This window comes from Euleptes europaea, chromosome 5 (assembly GCF_029931775.1).
Source record: "Euleptes europaea isolate rEulEur1 chromosome 5, rEulEur1.hap1, whole genome shotgun sequence".
Lineage (NCBI taxonomy): Eukaryota > Metazoa > Chordata > Lepidosauria > Squamata > Sphaerodactylidae > Euleptes > Euleptes europaea.
In genome coordinates this window covers 73,653,715-73,679,402 of record NC_079316.1, presented here as the reverse complement: position 1 = coordinate 73,679,402, position 25,688 = coordinate 73,653,715, and positions in this window count along the sequence as shown.

Here is a 25,688-nt window from a genome sequence, read left to right as displayed (position 1 = left end):
TTGGATAAATCTCTTTCTCTTTTACTGACCGTTTTTTGCACAGAACCCATTTTCTCAGAGGTTATGATGTCTCTTCTGAGGCTTCCTTACTTTGTGAGAATCCAGCAGCAAACAACTGTTACTCCTGCTTTACAGACCCCCAACAGTGCAAATGACAGCGGGAAGTAATTTTATAACTTTTCTCCACAAACCCCCTTTTTCTCACACTACTGTTTCTTCTAACACTTCGGTCTTTGCAAAGGACTATGGGACAGTCACTTGCCTTTTTTCAGTGAAAAAAAAGATCAAAATCTGAAGTAACTGTCAAGGGGTGTGTACATGTTATAGTGAACCATAGAAGGAACAGAAGCTGATCAGTAGCGACAGGTGGTATAATACATTTATGTAACTGCTCCTGGGGGAACCAAACACAGACACATCCTATCCGTTATCATAGATGCATGATACAAGATAGTCTCAGTAAATCAAAAGGCTGATCTTCCATAATACATATATAAAAAGTCTACTAAACATCAACATGGTTAATAGATGCATTACTCTGCCTTAAGACAAATACATCATGGACCCAGAACTGTCATTGCAGTCTGCCAAATCACATTTTCATCTATTCATGTAGTGCACACCTGTGGCTTGTTGACAATACAGAAATTAAGGCAACAGAACACCTTGTGACTCCTCATGGTAGATCAGCACAAAGGTACTTAGCACAGGTGTTACTGTAATGTTGATACATTAGGAAAATTTGTAGTGTTTAGTGGCCCACAAATTCATATCTCCACTTATATGTGGTGTAAGGTTGGCACGCTCTGATGGAAAGAGGTTTATATCCAGTCACAACAAAATGGGAACGACAGCTATCAATGTTTAAACAGTGTAGGGTTCATTTTTAATCATACATTTTCTTGGGGAAAAGGATTAATTGGCTTGATGTTGTATTTTGTATGTTTGTTTGTTTTTAATAGAGTTGTGGGCTTCTTTGAGCCACATGGGAAAGGCATGGTGTAGGAGTTTAATAAATAAATAAAGGATAATATGTATTATTTGCTTGACACCTACAAGTGCTGCAGAAGAAGAGGGTCATGGTTGCAGGCTTACAATCTTCAACATATGCATACACACTTATAAAGAACAGGAAGGGGAAAGGCAAAAGTTGGTCAAAGGGGCCTTGGTTTCAAAATGCCTGAACCAAGAGAGACATCTGCTTCACAAATAGCTTTTAAGCTTTCCAAATCTTCTCTCGAGGCATTTGAATTTTAGAGTTAGCCTAAGGATTCAATTGTTATAATATCGCTAGGATGCATTTGGCACAACTTTGGTCCCGTATTCCAGGGCAGAATATTAACAAAACTGAAACTTCCCGTGATAGGACTTGGGCAACTCCTCAAAACTGTGATCTATCACACACACAAAGGAAATGGGGGTAGAGGGGACTTTGAGCTCCTGGAAGCTAAACTGTTAAATTCAACTCTAGGGGGCCTGCTGCCATGTTGGTGTTTTGTTATCCTGCCATTTGGGGACAGTTTACCTGTTGATATGAAGAGAAGTATTTCAGCATGAGCTCCATTTACTTGCCGCTGTGGCATTTCTGCCTCTGCCCTGGCATTTTCGACTCTGTGTATTTTTCTTCCAGCTTCTCCAGCAATATTCTTCAAACCCACTCAGCATTATTAGGTACCCAAATAATAAATATTTCCTATTTACTCCAGTTTTGTGCAAATAATTCCCTTTTTATCTGCTCACTAAATCGTTTTGCACAAGGAATCTAAAGTTCATACCGGGGGGAAAGCACTGTTCAACTTCACAAGATTAGAAAGAAAACACAAGACTTGTTTTCAAAATGTCAATTCCTTAACTTTAGAGCATTTTGAAGGACGCAGCCTGAAAAGCAAGACACTGTTTTCAATCAATATGCACTTCAGCAATTTATAATTTCTAAGCATTGTATTTAGACTCTATAATAATCTCATGCATAAAATGACAAAGGCTCCTTTTCCTTTGGGTAACCAAAGCCTGTAAATCAGGCTTGCTAATAAAGGCCTGCATATACAGTAGGGTTGCCAACCTCCAGGTGGTGGCTGGAGATCTCCTGCTATTACAACTGATCTCCAGCCGATAGAGATCAGTTCACCTGAAGAAAATGGCCACTTTGGCAACTGGACTCTGTGGATTGAAATCCCTCCCCTTCCAAACCCCGCCTTCCTCAGAGTCCACCCCAAAAACGTCCTGCTGGTGTCAAAGAGGGACCTGGCAACCCTAATATACAGGCATCGTGCTAACCACATGGATACTCAAGAAATAGCTGCTCCTGAATGGTAACTAGGTACAAACATGCCACATTGCCCTTTCTATGTGGCGCTTTAGCCATTCAGAGGGCACAAGTAGCAGAAAGGGACATTAGGATGCAGCCTGACTTAGAATGCATGAAGTATGTTGGGGTCAGGCTGCAACTCACTGATGTTAGTTGTGGACTATGGAACATTAGCAAGTGGCAACATCTGCAATCCACGGGGGGGGGGGGACATTTTCTTCAACATTTTATTCCTTACCATCAAATGCTGATTTTTGTCCTTTTGAGAACCAAATGCAAATACTGGCATGTTCCACATGTATAGTCTAAGAGAGTGGTTTCCTAGCAACAGAAGCCATATGAAAGAGAATGAATTTTCCTATCTAGCTGTACATAAGAACTATTTATAAAATGTCTAGAAGCATCTAATAACTAAGTAAAATGCCTGGACAATGTTACCTGTGACTGCAGTGCATCTAAGGGCACATTCTGATGTCACCTTGTGGGAACCACTGCTATGTGGCTTCTTTCCTGGAAACTGTGGAAGTCTGTAGTCATGTGAGAAGTGCTATAGCCTTTCCTACACTAGGGTGCTGTAATTTCAAGAAGAGGTAATAGTAGCATCGGAAAGACTACCGGATGGACTCCTCTGTAGAATTCTGACATAATCAAATCACTCATGAATAGGGTTGCCAGGTCCCTCTTCACCACTGGTGGGAGGTTTTGGGGTGGAGCCTGAGGAGGGCAGGGTTTGGGGAGGGGAGGGACTTCAATACTCTTGAGTACAATTGCCAAGGTGGCCATTTTCTCCAGAGGAATTGATCTCTATCAGCTGGAGATCAGTTGTAATAGCAGGAGATCTCCAGCTAGCACCTGGAGGTTGGCAACCCAACTTATGAAGGTAGGTGTGTGTACTTAGATATTCCCGAGCTGAAACAACATCTGAAATCTGCTGAAATACCAGAAATGACCCCAAACACTCCAAAAATTTAGGATTCCTGAAAATGTGTCTCCAAAAATTATCTTAACGTTTCTGCATAATTCTCTGCTGGAGCTTCCTCTGGTAACATAATAGTACAGCATTGGGCAGCTCCCGATGCCCTTTTGGCCCTGGACGCCGGTGGCCAGGACGGTGTTGCTGTGCCTGCTTTTTAGCAGGCGCAACCTTGCTGTTTTCAATGGGCCAAAAGGCCATGTTAAACAAATAACGGCTTTTTTTTTTATCGGTGTACGAGGAACGGCCTTAGGAGATGGTTCACCCGTGCCTTCTCCCCACCGTTCCTGTACGCCAATTCTCAGGAATACGCGGTAAGATACAACATGCATGCATAAAAGCCATGCATGCATAAAAGCCGTGTGAGTGCCCCTGTGTGCCATTGTGGAGTGAACTCTGATGAACGGCTTGTCAATTAGTGATCCTTAGTAAATCTGAGGCAATTATGACATGATCTAAACCCACAGGCGTTTGGACATCCCTAATTCCAATGGATAAACTCGTGTTATTCGAAAAGCACATTTATCCTTTCCTAATAGCTCCTTCCTGCTACATTGAAAGCAGCCAAGCATGTTGCTTTATTTATTTAGAAAATTTATATGACAACTCTCCAGAGAACCTGCTCGAGGCGGTTTACAAAGTAAACATGATAATATCCTAACAGCATAAAATCATAAAAAATTAATAACTATTTTTAAAAAGTATTAAAAACCTACCCAGAACATAAAACATTCAGAAACCTAAAATGGTTCTCGTGAAACAAGCTAGAAGCAGACGGTAAAAACAGTTTTTAAAGATCCAACAACTTAATTAAAGCCTCGGTTAAAAAGACATGTTTTGGCTTGGCATCTTCAAGAGAGTGGGGTAGATGCCAAGCAAGCCTCAAGGGGAGCCACATTTGACAGGTGAGGAGCTACCACTGAAAAATCCCTGTCTTTTGAAAGCATTCACCTCACATCTGCAGGCGGAGGCAGGGTTTATAAGGAGTATAATTACTGGTGGACCAAACAGCAAGTTATTCAGGATGATAAAATCCCAAAGGATCCTACTGAGCAAGATAAATTTAAATAAAATTGTGCATGAGACTCAGGCTGCAATCCTGAAGGGGAAGCAAATTGGCATAGGAGCCGGCGTGACCCCGCGCTGGCGTAAGTGTCCATTTATCCTGGGATAACGGGCACTTACGCTGGAACAAAGAGCATTCACACCAGTGCTGGTAAGCTATGCTGCTGCACAGGACTCTGCCACCCGCACTGGCATAGGGGGTCGTTCCCGGGGCGTTCCAAGGGCCAGAGCTGACATTACTCAGCTTCCTAACCCCTTTTGCCCCAGGAATTCCCCTCAAGCAGTGACGCTGTCACGCCACCTTTTTTGGTGGTTTAGCCTCGCTGTTGCTATGGGGGCATTTTCCCTTTCTACTTTTTAAACTGCTTTTATTTTGTTTTTGGCCACCGGGAAGCCTCTGTGGAGGTGGCGCCACTGCGCTGCTCCCAGCCAATGTGGATCTTAACCCCCCCCCTTAGGAATGAGCTGTCAGTGTAAGTAATCATAATTTAATGGCATACACAGGGATAAGAAAATCCTAACCTCAGGATTTTCAGACTATCCATGTTGTTTAAACTGACTGAAATCATACCTTTAGCTATCAGTAGAAAGTACACCAGCAGTAGTGAAGTGTATTGCAGATATGTAAAGAGTAAACTCAGTGTTAGCAATGACCAGGGAAAGGACTGAAAAGAGCTGATTTCTTATTGCCATTAAGATGCACGGTTTTAAAAAAAATCTGCAGTTCTGGTCACTCCACCTCAAAAAAAACAAAAACCGGTAGACAATATATAGGAAGAAGTCACTTAAATGATCGCAAAGAATGGGTATGTTTCTTAAGAAAGAAGCCATAGCCTTTTAATTTAGAGAAAAGATGACTTGGGGCCAACCGTAGCGTTTGCTGTGGCAGAATGATGGGTTGCAACAGCCAGCAGCATGACTAAATTAGATTAGGAGGAGAGGTCTATCAGTGACGATTAACTAGAAATTGAATGGGGCCAAAGCCACTGGTCAAATTTGCTAAACTGTTGCAGCTCGTCTTTGCCGGCAGCCCTCAGTGAACTTTCCATGGTTTTGGATTAGGATACCTTTTCTGAGGCCTGGAAGCCCAAGTCTTGTTTATTCATAAATCACAGCATGGCATCTCCGTCTTCTGGCTTTTAAATTGGTAGGAGATTTGTTTCTGGCAAACTGATTACAGACTAGTTTCATTCTAGTCAAAATGTTTGGTTGGCAGCATTATTTAGTCTTATGACCCTGCTTCTTCTCCTGGCTGCCATATGGTTAAAACGTACATCATTCAAGACGATATTATTAAATAGATTTGAAGATGATGAAATTAGAGCAACTGTGTTGACATTTTGGGCAGATGTTGGGCTATCCATGGCTACTAGTCAAAATGAATTCTAGTCAAAATGAATACTAATCATGATGCATACCTATTATCTCCAGGATCAGAGGAGCATGCCTATTATATTAGGTGCTGTAAAGGCGCACAGGCAGGATAACGCTGCTGCAGTTGTCTTGTTTGTGGACTTCCTAGAGGCCCCTGGTTGGCCACTATGTGAACAGACTGCTGGACTTGATGGGCCTTGGTCTGATCCAGCATGGCTTTTCTTATGTTCTTTTGTTTGATTTTAGATGGTTAGTGAGTGTAACAGAAAGCAGCAGACTATGGGAGCAATCCTAAACAGGTCTACTTGAAAGTAAGCCTTGTTTTATTCAATGAGGCTTAGTCCCAGGATTGCAGTTTATGACAATAAATGATTGTACGTTTCTATGGCACAGTGAGTAGAGCATATGCTTTGCAAGAAGACGATCCTAAATTCAAACTCCAGAATTTCCAATAAAAGAATTTCTAGTAGCAGGTGCTAGGAAAGACCTTTCTCTGCCTAAACCCTAGAGACCCACAAATATCAATGCTGAGTTAGATGGATCAAAGGCCTGACAGTACAGGGCAGTTTCATACAGCCAGAGATTAAGCCCAAAGAAGACGAAGAAGAGTTGGTTTTTCTATGAGACTTGTCTCTACCTTTGAAGGAGAATCAGACCAGCTTACAATCCCTTCCTCTCCTCACAACAGACACTTTGTGAAGTAGGTGAGGCTGAGAGAACTCTAAGAGAACTGTGACTAGCCCAAGGTCACCCAGCAGGCTTCATGTGTAGGAGTGGGAAAACCAACCCTATTCTCCATATTAGAGTCCACCACTCTTAACCACTACACCACACTGGCATTTGGTAATACTGATGGTAATGGTATGTACCACCCTCACTGTGTCTCAGTAAGACAAGGTCTAGGCTGGCTGAGCAAGATTAAAAAAGGATGATAAAAATGACACAATAGTGTATGGGCTGTAGCCTATACAACTAAAACTGTATTAAGACTCCTTCAATTAATATCATGCATATACTGTATCTTTATGTATTCATAATTTGTATGTACATAATTGATATCTATACCGTACTAGTTCAGATGCTGGTATTTACAACCTGTTCTTAGTTCCCTTTTCATTTAATGATCCCTTCCAAGTTTACACTGAGTGAAGATGAAACTATGCAGTACAGTGAGTCACCAGGAACCAAATAAATGGGCTCTCGGATGCTTTGAAATCAAAGAAAGATCCAAACATGTTCGCAAAAATCTAAACATTGGCTTTGATAGACGTTGGCATCCATTAACAAGCAAATTTACTGCAAATATCTGTGTAAGCAAGCGTAATTTATCTTCAGAGAAGTGCAGGCTAATGACTCCACTGCCCAGCTTCAAAACTGTATTAAGACTCCTTATTATTTACTATAAAATGCTTGCACAGAGGGAGAGATCTAATTGTCTGATGAAGATGCCAACCCCTGTGGGTATCGCAGTGTACTATACCTGTAAAAGCCACTGCTCATTAGCCTAATCCTAAAGAGTAACCCTGGGACAGGAGCTGTGCAAAGCTACGGAGTTTTTGCTTCCTGCAAGTTTCAGGAAACAACGCTGGCTTTTTAAGTTGCTTTTCTAACTAGCAATAAATAGCCTTCCAACCAACATCCCACCGCAAAGACCACTGCGCTTAGCAGGGCCCATAATATTCAGCCCCTCCTATTGCATCTGATTAATCATACAACCTTCCTATAAAACAAGATGTCCTGATGCTTAGAGGAATAGGGAAGCATCCGATGGGCTGGCTTGGCTGGGAACCATTTTTGCTTTGTATTGATCCTCCATGTGCTAGTATTAGTATTGTGAAGAATTCAATCCCTGTTGTGTCCCTCTCTTAATTAGCCACAATAGAACTCCTTCGTGATGGGGTTCTTATTCATTCATCACCTCTTGCCTTGAAACTTTACCATTTCTGGGACCCTCCCCCCAATATACGCTGTTAGTTGGCAACATAAAACATGAAAGACGGAACGTACGCATGAATTCTTTATTTTAAAAATCAACTGGTAATATTGACCGTTCAGTAGCATGGCTTGCAGTTGCTCCTGTGGCATTAAAACTGGCGACCACGTCATGTTCGACGTCCTTTTCACTGTAAAGTTTTTGAAGACCACTTTAATTACAGTAATGGCGTCGCATTGTTTAGAGCACTGCAAGGTTTCATCGTGTACTTCTAGCTTCCCAAGGAAAAGAACGGTTCCTCACATGTGGGAAGCAAAACCACCCTCCACCAGCTTCAGCCCTCACCTCTCCCTCATTAGGATAGAGATCCCTTCCATCTGGCTGCTTCTCAAGTCTGGCACAATTATACGATGGAATCATAAGGAACAAAAGGCATGCAGTCCAAGCCTGGCCCAGAAAACCAGGATCATACTGTGTTCCCACCTGCAAAGGCCAGAGAAAGAACTTTTTCAGTGGTAGACTCTCGCCTGTAGAATGCACTTCCTTTCAGGGCTTGCCTGTACCTATCTTCCTCTCTTTTAGGTGCCAGGCCAAAACTTCTTTTTTTACCTAGCTTTTTGATTTAGGGCTTGCGTATTTTTTTTAAATTGTCCTGACAGCCTGCTTCTACCTTGTTTTACGAAAAGACTATGAGATCGCTAGCCAAGCACACTCCACATGAGCGGCAGACTCTAATCTGGTGAACCAGGTTGGTTTCCTCCATTCCTCCACATGAAGCCTGCTGGGTGACCTTGGGCTAGTCACAGGTCACTCCAAATTCTCTCAGCCTCACCTTCCTCACAAGGTGTCTGCTGTGAGGAGAGGGAGGGAAGGAGGTTGTAAGCGGGTTTGATTCTCCTTAAAAGGTAGAGAAAATCAGCATATAAAAACCAACTCTTCTTCTTCTTCAAATTGAATTGCCTGGGAGTGAAAAGTTTACTTTCATTCTGTGATCCCTGGTTGGCTTGGACTACAGGGCGATAAAGCCTTTTCTACGATTTTTTTTTTAAGGTGCCAAAGCAGCAGCACATCTGGGGGAGGGGAGGGATATTTGCAAATGGGCTTAGGAAAAAAGCATGTTAGAGCGGAAGGGGGGGCGTAAATACTTCTGCTTGAAATGGCAATTATCTCATCAAAACTCAACCATCACAAAAATTCAGCACAGTACCGGTAACAACTCATGTGTGACATAGGGCGAAAACGCATGGTCACTTTATCCTCCTCCTTTAATCCCTGTTTCAGCCAGGATTCAGCCTGGATAGAATGCATGCGTTTTGCCTAATGTGAGTTTGATCCTTGCTAAAACAGGGATTAAAGGAGGATAAAGCGACCATGCGTTTTTGCCCTTAGTGTTAAATTACACTTCAGCTAGACAGCAACAATTTTAATACAACAGGACTGCTTTGGACTTTCCACTTTTTTTATATAACCAAGATGGATGCCAAGAAATGGGGCAATATTGACACAATCATACTTAGATTTACCAGTTGCAAAAATGAGGAATACTAGTATTCAGCTTGGAGTTACAATAATGATAAATACTACGGATTTGGTTTTTTAAATGTATTTGCTTACACTCTCCTGCATATTGATCAAGATTCCTAGTGTGGCTTCAGGGACACATAGCACATGTTTGCTTTGGCCTCCAGAAAAACATAAACATTCTTGTTTTAACACAAAAATTAGCCTTAGCTATTAGAATGTATGCAAGAGTCTTGATTTTGATGTGGACTCACCATGAAAATGTGCAGCAACACTGAACCTTCAACAAAATGGATGAAATATTGAGCCAAATGAGTCATCCTCCTATGACAGCTTTTGGAGATCAAAAAATAATCCAAATAAACCAACCAATATTTTTTCAAGACGAAGTAAATTCTCTCAGCAACAAAAAATGATGTCATCTTGGACAACGGCCTTTATTATTTCCATATCGCTCTCATTCTTTCCCAACTGTCTTAAATTTTGGATTTTTTTAAAAATCGACATACTTCCAGCAAAGTCTAGCTTTAGCTGTATTAAACATCTTCTAGAACAATGTCTTGCGGTTCTGGAGGAGGCCTTCAATTGTTTCATTAACTTTAAAGATTTATTTTTGAAGCTTTATATTCCCCTCCTCTATTTTGATCTTCATGGGAGTTTACTAATATGTTTCAACAAAGTTGTTTTCAATCCTTGCAGTGGTAGCCTCCCATATATAATTCAGAGAAAAAGAAACTAGCAATATGACCAACACAATGGCCCTTCTAAAGGTCTGTGCATGCCTTTGCACCTTTCACATTTTTAATTTTCTCCTGGGTTGCCATAAACTGTCTTGCTCAACATGGACAGTGGTTTGGATCTTAGGCTGCTTTACATCTATTCCCCTCCCTTCTCTCCTCGTTTGCTGGGTGCCATTCCTGCCCTCTTTGCCGGCAATTTGTTTCTGCAGTCCTACACATGAAGCCAGCTGGGTGACCTTGGGCTAATCACAGGTCTCTCAAAACTTTCTCAGCCCCACCTACCTCACAGGGTGTCTGTTGTGGGGAGGGAAAGGGAAGGTGATTGTAAGCCAGTTTGAATCTTCCTTAAGTGATAGAGAAAGTTGGCATATAAAAACCAACTCTTCTTCTTCTTCTTCTCTTTCCCCCCTCCTCTCCCTGCTTTCTGCTTCTTCCATCCCATCTCACCTCCTCCTTGTTGTGGCCACAGTGTTGGCATCATTTTCATTTTGGATTACTTCATTCAAGTTACAATGAAAAGTCCACCTTATTTTCACAGAAGTGATGCCCTGGGACAAAAATGGCCTTCCCACAGCCAGTTTGTGTATTTCATATGTTTAATGTGAGTCTGGGGGGGTGGGAACCCAAATCCTCTCAAATGGCATAGCTTCCTGATTACTATTGACATTCCTGGAGTTCTGAATACCTCAAGTGAACTGGAGATTCTGTGCCATATAAAGTAGGACTTTGTGTTCTCATGCTCCATTTTCCTTTGAAAGAGAGTCAACCTGATCTCACCGGAAGATGATGACAAGATGAGCATGGGATCCCGTAAGCAGATTTTTCTCCAGCTATACACATCATTTGACGTTTGCTTTCTTTATTTTGAACTGACTTGTTCCAGAGCATCCCCAGAGGTCCCCTGCTCTTGCCAAGTAATGCATGACATCATACATTTTATTAATAATTACAGCTTATTCACAGATGGAAGGACAGATGGACAAAGGTTTCTTTTAAGCGGAATAATATTGCTCCATTTTTACCTCCCAACTCCTGCCTTCCTTTGTCTACAAGTGCTTGGCTCCAGAGAGAAACAGATGGATGGAATTAAGAAGCCGACATAAGAAAACCCTGGAATTATTCAGAACCTTTTAATCCAAAATATGCAATCAAGAACACCTTTTGCCCTTCACCCTAACCTGAGTGCACATTTGAGCGGTTAAATGTTATAGCATTCTTAGGCCTTTTATGCATGGCTGTTTCCCTCGCTTCGACTTTGGGTCTGTTTTGATTATGCCTGTTTTGATTATGACTGTCAGAGGTCGCCTCACTCTCCCCCAGCATTTCCCCATGTTTTGTCCACGTTTTCAGAGACCTGTTTTATCTTGAATTTGAAAACGGGGGCAAAACACGGGGAAATGCAGGGGGAGAGCAAGCCGACTTCTGGTCTGAAACGGCATGTGTAATCAAAACAAAGGCCCAAAGTCATTGATGGGGTGGCTGCGAGGGAAACAGCCATGCCTAAAAAGCCTTCGTGTCCAGAAACAAGCTCTGTGGTTATAACAGAACAGAAAACAGAAAACAGAACCTTTATTGGCATTTACGGTTATAACACATATTCTTGTTTTATATTCAAAAACAAAGGGATATGACAGCTTGCTTGTTGTTCACATGTCACTTACTCATCTAGGCTTAGGCTTGCCAGGCCCTGTAGCTCCACCGGCGGAAGCTTTCCGGGGCCGTGGCTGCAGCACGTGATGCACGCTTGCACCTGGCGCGACGCGCCTGCATCACTTCCGGGTTTACCCAGAAGCGATGCAGACACTCTAGCAATCTCGGCCAAAACTCTATGGCTTCCATAGAGTTTTATCCAAGATTGCTAGAGCGTCTGCATCACTTTCGAGTAAACCCGAAAGTGACGCGTGTGTGATCGCATACACGCAGTGCCCGCCGGCCATCAGCTGGCTGGTGGACAGCCCGGTGGATCAGCAGGATTTTACCCTCCACCACTGGGCACTTGGCAACCCTATCTAGGCTACAATTTATCTTAACTCTTAGACTGTCCCCAAATACTCTGCACACTTTTGCAGGCTAAATATAGATCCTTGCAGCACAATCTTAAATATCAGAAGTAACTCCCACTGTGTTCACTGAGATTGTCTCCTAAGTAATTGTGCACATTGTCATAGCATTTGTCCCAAGCGACAGCAGGATTCCTTTTAGAAAAGAAGCTACTTGTACAGAATCACTAAAAGATAGTAAAATTTAACATTTGCATTAATGATATTATGGCCAGTCTGGTGTAGTAGCTAGAATGTCAGGCTGTGATCGGAGAGACTCAGGTTTGAATTCCTGCTCAACCATGACAAATACAATGGATAGCCTTTGGGCCAGTCATTCTCTCTCAGCCTAATTTACTTCTCGGGGCTGTTGTAAGAATGAAATGAAGGAGAGGAGAAACAAGCAGTCCTCTCTGAAAAATGCAGAATAAGCATGACATAGGTACAATAGATTTTCAGGAATTAACATCAAATGGGTTCGTAGTTAGGTTGCTAGGTCCTTGTCCTCTCTGAGATTCCTGGGATGGGTCCTGGCAATGTCATCTGGCAGAACCTGGTGAGGTCACATTGAACTGCAGTACAAAAGGTAGTCTGTTGCCTACACCACTCAGAATTGTACCATATGGCATTGATGAACCTGTATAATCAAAGTCTCATGCCTTTGAAGAGATGGACTATTAAACTACATAAAAAATAACATGGAAATTAACTATACACTTAATGTACAGTTATAATAATCTTCATGCCAGATTATTGCCTCCTATTTCTAATATTACATGTGCAGTGGTTGCTGCATAGACTGCAGGACTGCAGTTTTCCAGTCTGCACCATGGGGCTCTTCTGCTGCAAGCAAGCATGCATAAATGTTGTAAAGTCAAAATACACGACACAGAGGACTATGATAGGTTATTGGTGGAGAATTCTGGACTCTATAATGATAGTATGACTTGTAGGCAAAAGGAAGCCAAATTCAGAAAGGAGGCCAAATTAAAATGAATTACTTAGGAATTACGCAACTTTTAAAAAATATATATATTTTTATCTGGGTCCCTTCTAAGTTGGATGGGAGGAAGCTTTAATTATCAGTAGATATGATCGTACAAAGAACGTTCAGCCTTTCCATTTCATTTTTTTGAAATCTTTCACATTTTTGTAAAAGATGAAATTCTCATAAAATTTTCCTTCTTGCCTTCTCAAGAAAAAGATTTGTTCAGAAACCAAATCTTCCTTTTTTGAAAGAAAGAAAGAAAGAAAGAAAGAAAGAAAGAAAGAAAGAAAGAAAGAAAGAAAGAAAGAAAGAAAGAAAGAAAGAAAGAAAGCCAGCCTTGAATTCACCTTGGCTTTCTTTCCTTTCCTTGCATTTATCTTTTGACTTTGACACTGTGCAAAATCAAACATGTATATCTTTATACTTCTTAAGTGGACAACTTGACAAACTCTTGGTCTTGACTTGACAAAGCTCTTTCCCCCTCGTATTGATAAGCAATCATCATTTATCTCACAAATAGGCATTTGCCCTGGCGCATCTTCTATCCGCTGAGACTCAAAATAACAAAGAAATTTTTACCAGCTTCACAGGCTTCTGACCTAATCAGTTACATAGCAGTGCAGAATACATGATAATCTAACCAAATATAGGAATTTCAAAACAGATGCATTCATTTCAGTTTTGTGTGGACGTGACTCTGTAAACACAAACAATGTGCAGAGGTGCAAGTATTTAAAAAAAACCATTTCTACATATCAGAGAAAAAATATGGATGTGTTAAATTTGGAAGTATAGAAAAATATTTTTTTATATAAGCATAATTCCATGCACACTGGGCTTCTGTTTCTCTTCTGTGTCAGGAAGTATTTCAGGAACCTGTGGAGATTTTCCTAGTGGAAACACAGAATTTTCCTTTTGGTTCCTAATCATATACATCTGAGCCCTCAGGTACTCAGTAAACTCATAGTATGGTGGCCAAAGACAAAATTACATTGACAATAGTCTTGATTTCCCTAAATATCCTTTTCATCTAGAGGACCATTCAACAATTTACCTTCTTCTGAACACAGGACTATCACATAACTTTGCCTGTACCATTCTTGTGGGGAGGGAAGGTGGTATAGCCTGATCACATCAGATCTCAGAATCTGAGCAGGGTTGGTACTTGGGTGGGAAACCACCAAGGAAGACTCTGCAGAGGAAGGTGATGGCAAACCACCTCTGCTTCTCACTTGTCTTGAAACCACCTTGCTGGGGCCACCATTAGTTGGTTGTGACTAGATGGCACTTACATACATACGTATGTACCATTCTTGCTGTCAGCCCAGGCCCACAAAACCTGCATTTGATTTCAGTGGTTTTATTCCTCAAGTCAGTTCTGGTTACAAATGCTTTGGGCCAAGGATTGAGGTGAAAATAGCTTTATATTTGCTGAAATGAAGTGCATCTCACAAGAAACAATCTGGGCTAACTTACTGATATACTATCAATGTACATAGCTTCATTAAAAATACTTTATTGCTAAAAATGTAAATCAGAGACGCAAAGTGAGCACAAACTGTTGGAAAAATGGCACCAATAGACTTGCTCTACGCAGGGTTACCAAAAACCTTCAATTTATTAAAAAAACGCAATATCTGCAAAGTATAATAAAGCCAAGCGCAATAAAACAAGGTATGCCTGTATAAGTAATTATCTCACTTGCAAATCAATGCACACATAAGTGCACAGAATAATCTATATTCCCCAGTTAGGAACATTAGACAGATGATAATATGCTCTTGACTCTGAAAATAAACCCAACCAACTGCAGTGTGGTAAGGGCATATTACTCTGGTTTTGATACAGAAATTTTACTGAAAGAAGCAACGATAACCTTCTGAATCTGGAAAAATGTTAAAATATGATTAAGCAAGATTTCTTGACTCTCTCATTTTACCTTCTGACTGTAGAGTTCAAACCTGGAAAGATTTTTCAAAGACAGATGACTACACTGCGATTTTGGTGAGTGATCATAAGTTTCCCAGAAGTCTGCTTTATTCATCCCAATGGGGAGAAGATCACCAAGGGCAGCTCTAATTGGTCTAGGGGCCATTTATATTAAATACAGATTATCGCTTCCTGATGTATAAAAAAAGAATTCATTGGTTTGTTCCATGGCACTCAGAAGAAGCAGAAATCTAGGCATGAGCATTCTACACTTCAGTATTTATACATTCTGCCCATTCACAGACATGAACAGAGAGTGTGTCCATTACTTAACCAAACAACATCTGAAGAATAAAAAAATATCTGCACATTATGCATTTTTATATGAGCCCACGGACTTCATTACAAGAGTTTAGCCTTATACAACTGGTGATCCATAAGATGAAATTAAGCCCCACTATGTTTTTGAAGATCTCTAGGCCAACAGCCAGGTGGAACAAATTCTATTGCATTCCTAATGAGATAGCAAAGTTCATTGGGCCCTAGTAAGTCTTGGATCGAGCCTTGAAATGGTTGATTCTACTTGCACAGGAGAGAGTTTCATACCTCAAGTTGCTGTCTTTCAGTCCAACTGAAATAGATCTTTGAGCATTCCTTGCATGAATGACAACTAGAGAGTATTGTCTACTCACTGGACAGAGCTTAGAGATTAGCTTCTGATCTCTGCTTGGTCATGGGTTTGCTAGAAAGTCTTAGGGTCCTAGAATGCAATGCAACTATCTGCCTGAGAAACCTGGAGAGCCTCTGCTAGTCTGAGTAGACAATACTGACTTTGATGGACCAAGGGTCTGATTCAGTATAAAGCAGCTTCATGTGTTCATGTGTTCATGTGTCATGATTCTGGATCTTTTATGCAAGTTGCTGTTCTGTTGAAAAATTTCATTCATTCTTCAGTTCTGGATTTCCTTAAGAGTAAATTTGAATTTGATGTCTTAATCTAAAATAACCTCTCAAAATGTGTCTGCATAAACTGAGCTCAGTTGATTAGAGTTTACACTATACGACAATTAAGAATGAGAATTAAGGTATCAGGAGTTACGGAATATATAAACAAACTCAAAGTGAAGCTCTTGTTGCAGGATAGTAACCCTGAATCAACAGCCCGAGTTACAAACTCCCTATTGTATTGTATGAGCAAGCCGTCACATTCTTATCAAACATGTTACTCACTTCTGATTTAATATGTTTTGCTCTGTGGTCAAATTTAATAAAATGGTGAGCTTCCGTTATCGTATGCACCATGTTATCAACTTTGGGGCAATTTAAAAAAAATTACAATAAATTTGCTTTCTTCTGAATATTCAGATGCTTCAAAAGGTACCCAAAGGATGCAATTAGACCCTAGGGATGTGCACCACTATGTGCATATATCATGTTCAGCATAGACTTTCCATCATCTACATAATTTATGTTTTTCTGCATAATTTTTCCTTTTAATGTTTTCTGTGTGTGTATGAGATAGTACAGAAGTCAGCTTCCTACCACCAAAAATGCAGACAGAACTTAAGTCAGCTTTCGTACTTCACCCAATCTGCTTTACTTCTTGCAAAATGCTAAGGGAAAAAAAACCCTTGAGGGATCCTTTCATATGCACCAAACATCAATGTATGAGGAAAAATATGGAAGGTTCAGGAATCTTTCTGAAATTAAACAGAACCTTATCCATTCTCACATTCATTTGGGTATTCACTGGAGTCTCTGATGAATAAAGTTAAAATGTTAAGGCTTTTAAACTGTTTATAATCCCTTCTTTGGTTTGAAATAAACAAAATAATGCTTAAAATCCTGATTGGTTTTTTTTTTTTAGCTTCCAGTGAAAGTAGCTTAAAAATTACTTTGTCTTTAATTGTTAAAAGCAGAAGGGTTCGATTAGGGTGTATTAAAAGTTTATTTGAACTTTATCATCGTTACTATATTGCAAATAGGTTTCACGGGGAAGAGAATGTGCTACTTGACCATTATTAACAACTGCAGCATGGAATTGTGGGTGGCCCTTCAAGGGTCTCCATGCACTGTTCCTGAGGCACAAGAGCAGACTCCATGCACAATGGTCTTTATTTATTAAAACATTTACATCCCACCTTTCTTCTTGGTTCAAGGCAGCTGCTCTATTATCTTCATCTCTGTGGCAGGCGGACAGCACCACTTACCCAAAGCAGCTTACGTTATTCTCCTCTCCTACATTTCATCCTCAAAATAATCCTGCGAGGTAGGTTAGGCTGAGAATGACTGACTGGCTCGAAGCCATGGAAGAGTGGGGATTTGAACTTGGACGTCCCAGATCCTAATCTGGCACTCTAACCACTACACTTGACTGGCATTGTTTAATTTATCTGGATATGACAAGAAGAAGAAGAAGAAGAAGAAGAAGAAGAAGAAGAAGAAGAAGAAGAAGAAGAAGAAGAAGAAGAAGAAGAAGAAGAGTTAGTTTTTATAATCTGACTTTCTCTACCACTTAAGGGAGAATCAAACTGGCTTACAATCACCTTCCTTTCCCCTCCCCACAACAGACACCCTGTGAGGTAGGTGGGGCTGACAGAGCTTGAAGAGAGCTGTGACTAGCCCAAGGTCACCCAGTTGGCTTCATGAGTGGGGAAACAAATCCAGTTCACCAGATTAGCCTCCACCGCTCATGTGGAGGACTGGGGAATCAAACCCGGTTCTCGAGATCAGACTCCACTGCTCCAAACCACCACTCTTAACCACTACACTATGCTGGTGTATTCCTCTCAATATCCAGTATACTTCCGGTATATTTTGTATGAAACCTTGACATACAGTTGTAGTAGTCTGTGACAAAATAAAGGAGATGCCAGGTAGTGCTTGTCATTCTTTCATATGAAGCAACTAGCAAGAAGAAGACTAGCTGGGCAAGAAGACCGACAAACACAGAACAACAGCAGCTGGTTGCATCTATGGAACCAAGCAGTGGAAGTCTTTTGAGCACATATTATGATCACTTCCACAGTTGCCACTGAAAACAGCCTCCCCACAGTCAACAATCCTGTCCACCCCATAATATTGGCAGTAAGTCAGCGGATGACTTACACCCATCACACTAAGAGTTTCTTTGTTAGGCCACCATGTCTAGGGTTGCCAGGTCCCTCTTGGTAAGGTTTTTGGGGTGGAGCCTGAAGAGGGCAGGTTTGGGGAGGGACTTCAATGCCATAGAGTCCAATTGCCAAAGTGACCATTTTCTCTAGATGAACTGATCTTTATTGGCTTGAGATCAGTTGTAATAGCAGGAGATCTCCTGCTAGTACCTGGAGGTTAGGTAAATATAAGTTAGCCTGCTATATAACTTATATAATTATATACTGTATCAATTTATGGCATTGCGATTTTTTAATACAGTGGCAGCTGATGAAGACCCTCTAGTGGTCGAAACAGGGATACATCCGGCACCCTGTATTTATACGATTTATTTCGTCATTGCCACTTCTGTGATTTATGAGTTAGTATACTCTGAATAGCAGCAACTGAAGACAAACTGCAATTTACAAAGGACTCGACTTACTTAGGACTACAACTCAAAGTCTCCTTGATGCAAGTTGGCTATATATTCGCATAAGACTTTTGCTTTACAATGAGTGCATGTGACTGAACAATGCATATATAACATATTGATTTTTGTATACTATCACGCATATAATGATTGTATAATTTTATGCCTAAAATTGAATAAGAATACTGTTGCATAGAAAAACTATTGCTTCGCTTTTCTGCTATTTCTGGGTTTGCTAAGTACCTGGAGGTTGGCAACCATACAACCCTAACCATGTCCCAACAGGAATATGGAGCAGAGGCAGGAAGCCCCCACCATGATGGAGGTTATAAATATAGTATATATTTCCAAACATTGTAAGTCAAGCAAGGATCATTCTTTGCTACAGTGATATTTTTGGCAGTACCCCTAAGCCAAGCATATATATAAAATAACTAGGATCCAAAGTCAACTTGTGATCTGCTATAGTATGCTGTACGTTAAATGTGGGAGAACCCTAGAGAAAAAGAGAAGCTGTTGTATTTCGCCTGTCTGGGGGAGTGGGGCAGTTTCAATCTGGGAAACTGCAGGGAAGGAAGATTTTTTAAAATCCCTTTCCTAGCATTCCAGCCTGAATCACATTGGGGCACCTCATGGCTAAATATACATCAGGGGATCTGATAAGAGGTCCCTAATGTCATATGTAGTTTAGCACTGAGAATATAAGTGTAATGGCAGGAATTAATTGTTAGCCAAGGGCTCAGAAATAAAGAAGCGTATTATCAGCAAGCCATTATTTTAGCAGAATTAATTTAAACCAGGGCTTTTGGTGAAACGGGGCCTTTAGTACCTTTGCTGTACTGCTACTGCCTGTTTTGCCTAGATAGCTGTTCCAGGAATGGAGCATCACTGACTCCATACCCTACCTGCTTTTGAAAAAGTATCCTGATTTGAATACATCTGAGCCCCATAATGTCTCCCTTCTCCAGACAACCCCCTGATTGCTTTCTACTAGGGTTTCCAACCTCTGGGCAGGGCCTGGAATTCTCCAGGAATCACAGTTGTTCCCCACACTACAAAGATCAGTTCCCCTGGATAAAATGGCAGGTTTGGAGGATGGACTCTAAGGCACCCCATCCCTGCAGAGCTCCTGCCCCTCCTCAAACTCTGCCCTCCCCAGGCTCCACACCCAAATCTCTAGGAATTTGCCAGCATGGAATTGGCAACCATACTTCCCACAGCCCTGAGTCCATAATCTGTGATGCCAGGATCCAGTGGGTTCAACAGACTCCGCAACCCTAGTCGGCTCGTAAACCAACTTCCCCCTCCCTTCAGAATTGCACTGTGAGATAGCTAAAATCATGTACATCGTGAACAGAATGAATAAAATACAGAAAAATAATTCATAGTTGTCAACAATACTGAGATGCAGTAAATTTATGATGAAGTGCTGTCCACAAGGGGGGGGGGGATAATGTGTAGAATACTTTGCTAGGCAATGGTATGATTGCCAAATTCCTAAGCAATTTTTAAAGGATTCCAAAACTGAATATTCACATCTGATCGATTAAGCAACATGGCATTCCTGGTTTTGGCACTCCGTCCTGATGGAAATCCCTGTATTCACACAGGCCCATACATGAAAGAAATGAGCCTCACCTCAAAGATGTGCAGCTATACTTCCTGAACTTGGGTCATTCTTCTCCAATGGTACCAAACATCTGTTCTGGGCCTTTTCTCTGGCATTAACTACTCGCCACGTGACCCCCCCCCCAATGCAACATCTACGTATAGAGAATATATTCCTTTGCCTCTTGAAGCAAGCAACTGGAAAAGGTTATCACCATTTCTCAGTTGAGTTGTAGATATCATCGGCCACTGACTGAAACACAATAAGCTAAATATAACCATTGGCCCAATCTATCATATACTCTTTGGTAGTCTCATATATAAACAAAGGAAAATTCCCTCACAACCTAAACATTCCCATGCAAGCAGAGTAGTGAATGTATCTGATGTCTTGCAGTATTAACCCTAGGATATTGGACCTTTCATGGTATCATGTGAACAAGGTACTTACATTCAGTGGTAAAGTTAATTGGATGAATAATTATCCATATGATTTTTTTTAATGAATTGAAAGAAAGGAAGATGCTCAGAAGGAATCTGGAATTTTGCCTCTAAGGTGCTATCTAAGCTCATCACAGGTTACCTTTCATCTATTAACCATCTTCCGTCTATCTTCCCACATAATAAGACTACTGGGTCAAAAATAATGTGCAGCATCTGAATGCCAAAAGCAGAATATTTTAGCATGTGCTTTCAGTAATTTTGGTTGTAAATGATCCTTGTTGCAGTTTCCACCATATTACACAAATGATTTTAAAGCATTTGTCAATAGACTTTACAGTGTGCGATTCTGTTCTGATTAATTAATCATATACTTTTTTTTCAACTTCAGATGAACTTTCTAATGAAAAATGTTCGTTATTTCTTCTGTGGTTTGTTTGTAATGCATCTGCATGCTGCATGGGTTGAGCATATTAATTATGATAAATAAAAAATAAGGAAAGCAGCAGGTGTTCTTCGACACTGTCTGAAAAGAATTTTATTTCGTAACTTCTCCCCCAGATTTTGTTTTTTTTCCTGCTGTTACATGCTATAGATTTTGCGATATAAATATTTTTATTTAACCATATTCATAAAACATAGCTCCTTTTTGGGGTAGTAATTTGGAGGAGATCATTTGGGGTAATATAAAATGTCTTCCTGTGTTTCAGAGAAGCCTGACCTTTTTGCAGAGAAATGAATATATGTTACCCAGCAGCCTTATTCTAAAGATTTATTTTAACCAGAGAAGCGGAAACAGTGGCTTGTACCACTGCCGCTAAAGCAGCAAGCAATCCCAGGCGTACAATTACATGATGTTGCCCTACTCTGAATCAGAACATTCCGTCATCCACTCTGGTTAGGGTTGTCAACCTCCAGGTACTAGCTGGAGATCTCCTGCTATTACAACTGATCTCACATAGACAATTGGACCCTATGGCATTGAAGTCCCTCCCATCACCAAACCCCGCCCTCCTCAGGCTCCACCCCAAAAATCTCCCGCCAGTGGCAAAGAGGGACCTGGCAACCCTAACTCTAGTATTGTCTACTCTGACAGGCTATAGTTCTCCAAGCACACCATTGGTCCTTTACCAGTCCCAGAGCAGGAGCTACATTTTTTTTGAAGGGGGGCAAAAGTAAACAATGACGCTCCCCCCTCATATTACATACATATTTTTCTTGATATATACGTATATAATCAATGGGTATGGTATGCATATCTAATCAACAACTTTGCTAGAAAGGTTTCCCGGAAGATCTAATAAAATTAGGCTTGAATATCTCCTGTCAGATAAGAACCACCATACGACACAGTTGGTTGCCCGGTTTTGCACCCTGGTCTGTAATCATAAGAAAAGTGGGAAGGGCCTTCGACACTGAAGAGTGGCAGTGATCTCAGTCACTGGAATGACCTAATTTTTAGTATTTCCCCAGGAGAGTGTCCAAGTGCCAATTTTGTTGTCAGACATGTGTAGTTTTAGCTGGTATCCATTAGGACTATCCTATTAATGAATTTTTGTATATTACTTTTATCCCTTTTGTAATTAATGTTTCCTTTATTTATATACTGGTCATGGACTGTAATAATAAAGAAACTTGAAACTATAATCAACAACTCTTTTCAACAATAGAATAAACTGTGATGACTTTTATGGATTGTTAATGAATAATCACACTTTTGTATTATCTTATCCATCTGTTATCTAGAATTCATCCTAGAATTCCTTTTGTTGTCGGGAGCCAAGGGGGTTCATAGCCAGGCATGTATGTTACATGTTAAGAAGACAGACTTTAATGAACTCAGAGGCATGATGAGAGGCATTCCATGGTAAGAATGCTGGAAGGGAGTGGAGCAAGTGAAGAGGGAGCTCTCCCAAAACACGAGCTCTTGCAAGCTCAAGTCATCAGTATTCCAGTAAGACGTGGTAGACACGTGGTAGAGAATTCACTATGGTGGGGAAAATTTAAACTCAAACGAAGGGAACCCAGTACTCAAATAAAGGAAATAGATTCAAAGTCTTTATTCTCAGCCTGTATGCCTTGTTGTTGGGCCTCCAGAGGAAACGTGTGGCCGCTATGTGAGTCAGGATGTTCATAGAATCATAGAAGTTGGAAGGTACCACCAGGGTCATCTAGTCCAACCCCCTGCACAATGCAGGAAATTCACAACTACCTCCCCCCCACACCCCCAGTGGCCCCTACTCCATGCCCAGAAGATGGCCAAGATGCACCCCCTCATCATCTGCTTAAGGTCATAGAATCAGCATTGCTGACAGATGGCTATCTAACCACTTCTTAAAAACCTCCAGGGAAGGAGGTTTTTAAGAAGAGGTTAGACTAGATGGACCACTGATCTGAGCCAGCAGGGCTCTTATGTTCTTATTTCTTATGTCCATAAACATGGCATGTTGACTCAGCTTTTTTCTGTTTCCTAATTGTCTTTTAGAATAGTGTAGTGGCAGAATACTAGACTTGGATCTGGAAGGCCCAGGTTCAAATCCCTACTCTGCCATATGGATGCTTGCTGGGTGACTTTGAGCCAGTCACATATTCTCAGCCTAACCTACCTCACAGGATCAAATGGAGACGGGAAGAATGAAGGATCCCCACCCTGAGCTCCTTGGAGGAAGGGCAGTATTTTAAAAGTACTATATTGATAAAGAATTCCAAAGTGATTCACCTCTAGGCTGGTGATTAAAACCACTTCAGTTTTAGCATAAAGATCATAGAAAAACAATTCCACTCCTACAGCTTAGGTATCAATTAGACCAGGAATAGTGTGGATAAAATACTTCCCATCTTGCAAAAGTGTTCATGTCTCATCATTCTGCTGAAGGTATGAAGGCAGCGGGGGGTCTTCAACAGAACTGGCTTGAACAACCCAGCCTTTTCTCATTCTCACACAAGAATGCCCTAAATTACCGGTTTCTGGCTGAGGTGCCTGAGGCAGATATCAAGGTGCATGAATAAACCACTCCTAATCTTACCCCATCCCCCCTTTCCTTGCTCAGATACTATGGCAAATCTGTGATAAAACTCTAGTAGGTGAGATCTTCAGACAAGTTTACTTCCGAAATATCCTCTCACTGGAAAAGACAATAACGCTAGGAAAAGTGGAAGGCAGCAGGCAAAGAGGAAGGCCCAACATGAGATGGATTGTAGGGCTGTGCACCAATGTTTTTCGGTATTTTTCGGGTTCGGGTTTAATAGATCCAGAAATTTTTGAAAAAGCCAAATTGCAATATCGTTGTTGTTCTTTTTTCCAGGTATTCGGAATTTTTTGGGTTTATTAAACCCAAACCTGTCAAACTCCAGCCTGCCCCCTCCCCCTCCCTCCCCCCTCACTTACTTGCTGTCTGGGTCTCTGCCGCCACCTATAAAGTGCCACTGCTTCCGAACCCATGTGGACTTTGGAAGCAGTGGGGGTACAGACCCAGCCAATAGGTGAGGGAGGGAGGGAGGGAGGGAGAAGGAATTCCTCCCCAGTTTTTTTTTTAATGATGGCGGGGCTAAAGCAAGCCTGAATAATTGGCCCCAAAAAATCAGTGTTATTCAGGATCCACTTTTCAGCTCCCTTAAACTGTTGCAATTTTTCCCATATAACCCCCCAAAAAATACTGATAAGGTTTTTTTTTGTTTTTTTCTTGTTCTGCTTTAGCTGAATGCACACCCCAATGGACTGACTCCATCAAGGAAGCCACAGCCCTCCATATGCAAGACCCAAGCAAGGCTGTTAACAACATGATGTTTTGGCTGTCATTAATTCATAGGGTTGCCCTAAGCTGAAAGTGACTTGACTGCACATAATGCACAGAGTTCAAATCAAGCCTGAATGCTCCCTAGAAGCTAAAATGACCAAGCTGAGGTTACTGTACTTTGGTCACATTATGAGAAGACAAGACTCACTGGGAAAAAAGACGTGCTAGGAAAAGTGGAAGGCAGCAGGGAAAGAGAACGAACCACATAACATGGACTGACTCGATAAAGGAAGCCAGGATCTCCTCTTCTTCCCTCCCCCTCACAACAGGATCACCTCTTCTCTCCCTTCCCTTCACAGCTGGATCACCTCTTCTTCTCTCCCCCTTTTCTCGGAAAAAAAAGCTCATATCCACCTTGAATAGAGGCTATTCCTGTCCGGGGGAGGGGGCAGATCGCCAGTCTTAGATCCTTCTGAGCTCGAGATCTGCCAGGACCCACGAAGGGCCAGACCAAATGATTTCGCGGGCCTTAAACAGCCCCCAGGCCTTATGTTCCCCACCCCTATACTAACACAATAATAGCCAGTTTCTTTTGGACCCCTAGGTCTCTACGGTACATGTTCTATTCCCATAGTCTTGAGAAATCCATGATAATTAATTGACTTCTTATTATTCATTTGCTGCTGGCTTTTCTTTTTTTCTTAGACAGTTAATTACATCTTACATAATGTCCATTACATCAATGCCTATTCTATCTTCCACCCTTTACATTACTACGTGAAGCTGGTTGCCCAGGTCATGTGGACCTCTGCTGGTAGTTCTCCTTCTTTCCTGCAGAAAGCCCCATCTGTAGTTCCTCTGCGGAACATTAGGCAGTTGCTTCATTTATTGAAGTCTACGAATGCATTATTACATTTCTTCATCTGAAATGTGATCTTACATAACAGCTTGTACAATAATTAAATGTAACCGTGAGAACATTGTTAAAGTCAATGACCCAGTGCATTAGCAGTTTAAACACATTTTAAGTTAAGTGGATTATGGGGAAAGTAATTTGGGAGATGTTAAATAAGCACAAGCAACGTACACGCGTGTCCAGAAGCAGTCGTTTCACTGTTTGCAGTAACTGAAATGGGAAGGTTCAGTGTGGTGTAATGAATCCAGGGTTGGGCACATGCCTCCGAGGCCTGAGTTCAAATCTCACACTCAGCCTTGAAACTCAATGGCTGTGACCTTGGAAAAAGGTTCTTGTCTTGTAACTTAACCTGCCTCCCATGTTAACAGTGGTCTTTTATGCATGGCTGTTTCACTTGCCGTCACCCTTCCAATAACTTCAGGTCTTTGTTTGGATTATTCATGGCTGTTTGGATTATGCAGTTTCCGACCATCAGAGGCCGCCTCGCTCTCCCCCTGCGTTCCCCCACATGTTGCCCATGTTTTGAGGGACCCGTTTTATCTTGAGTTTGA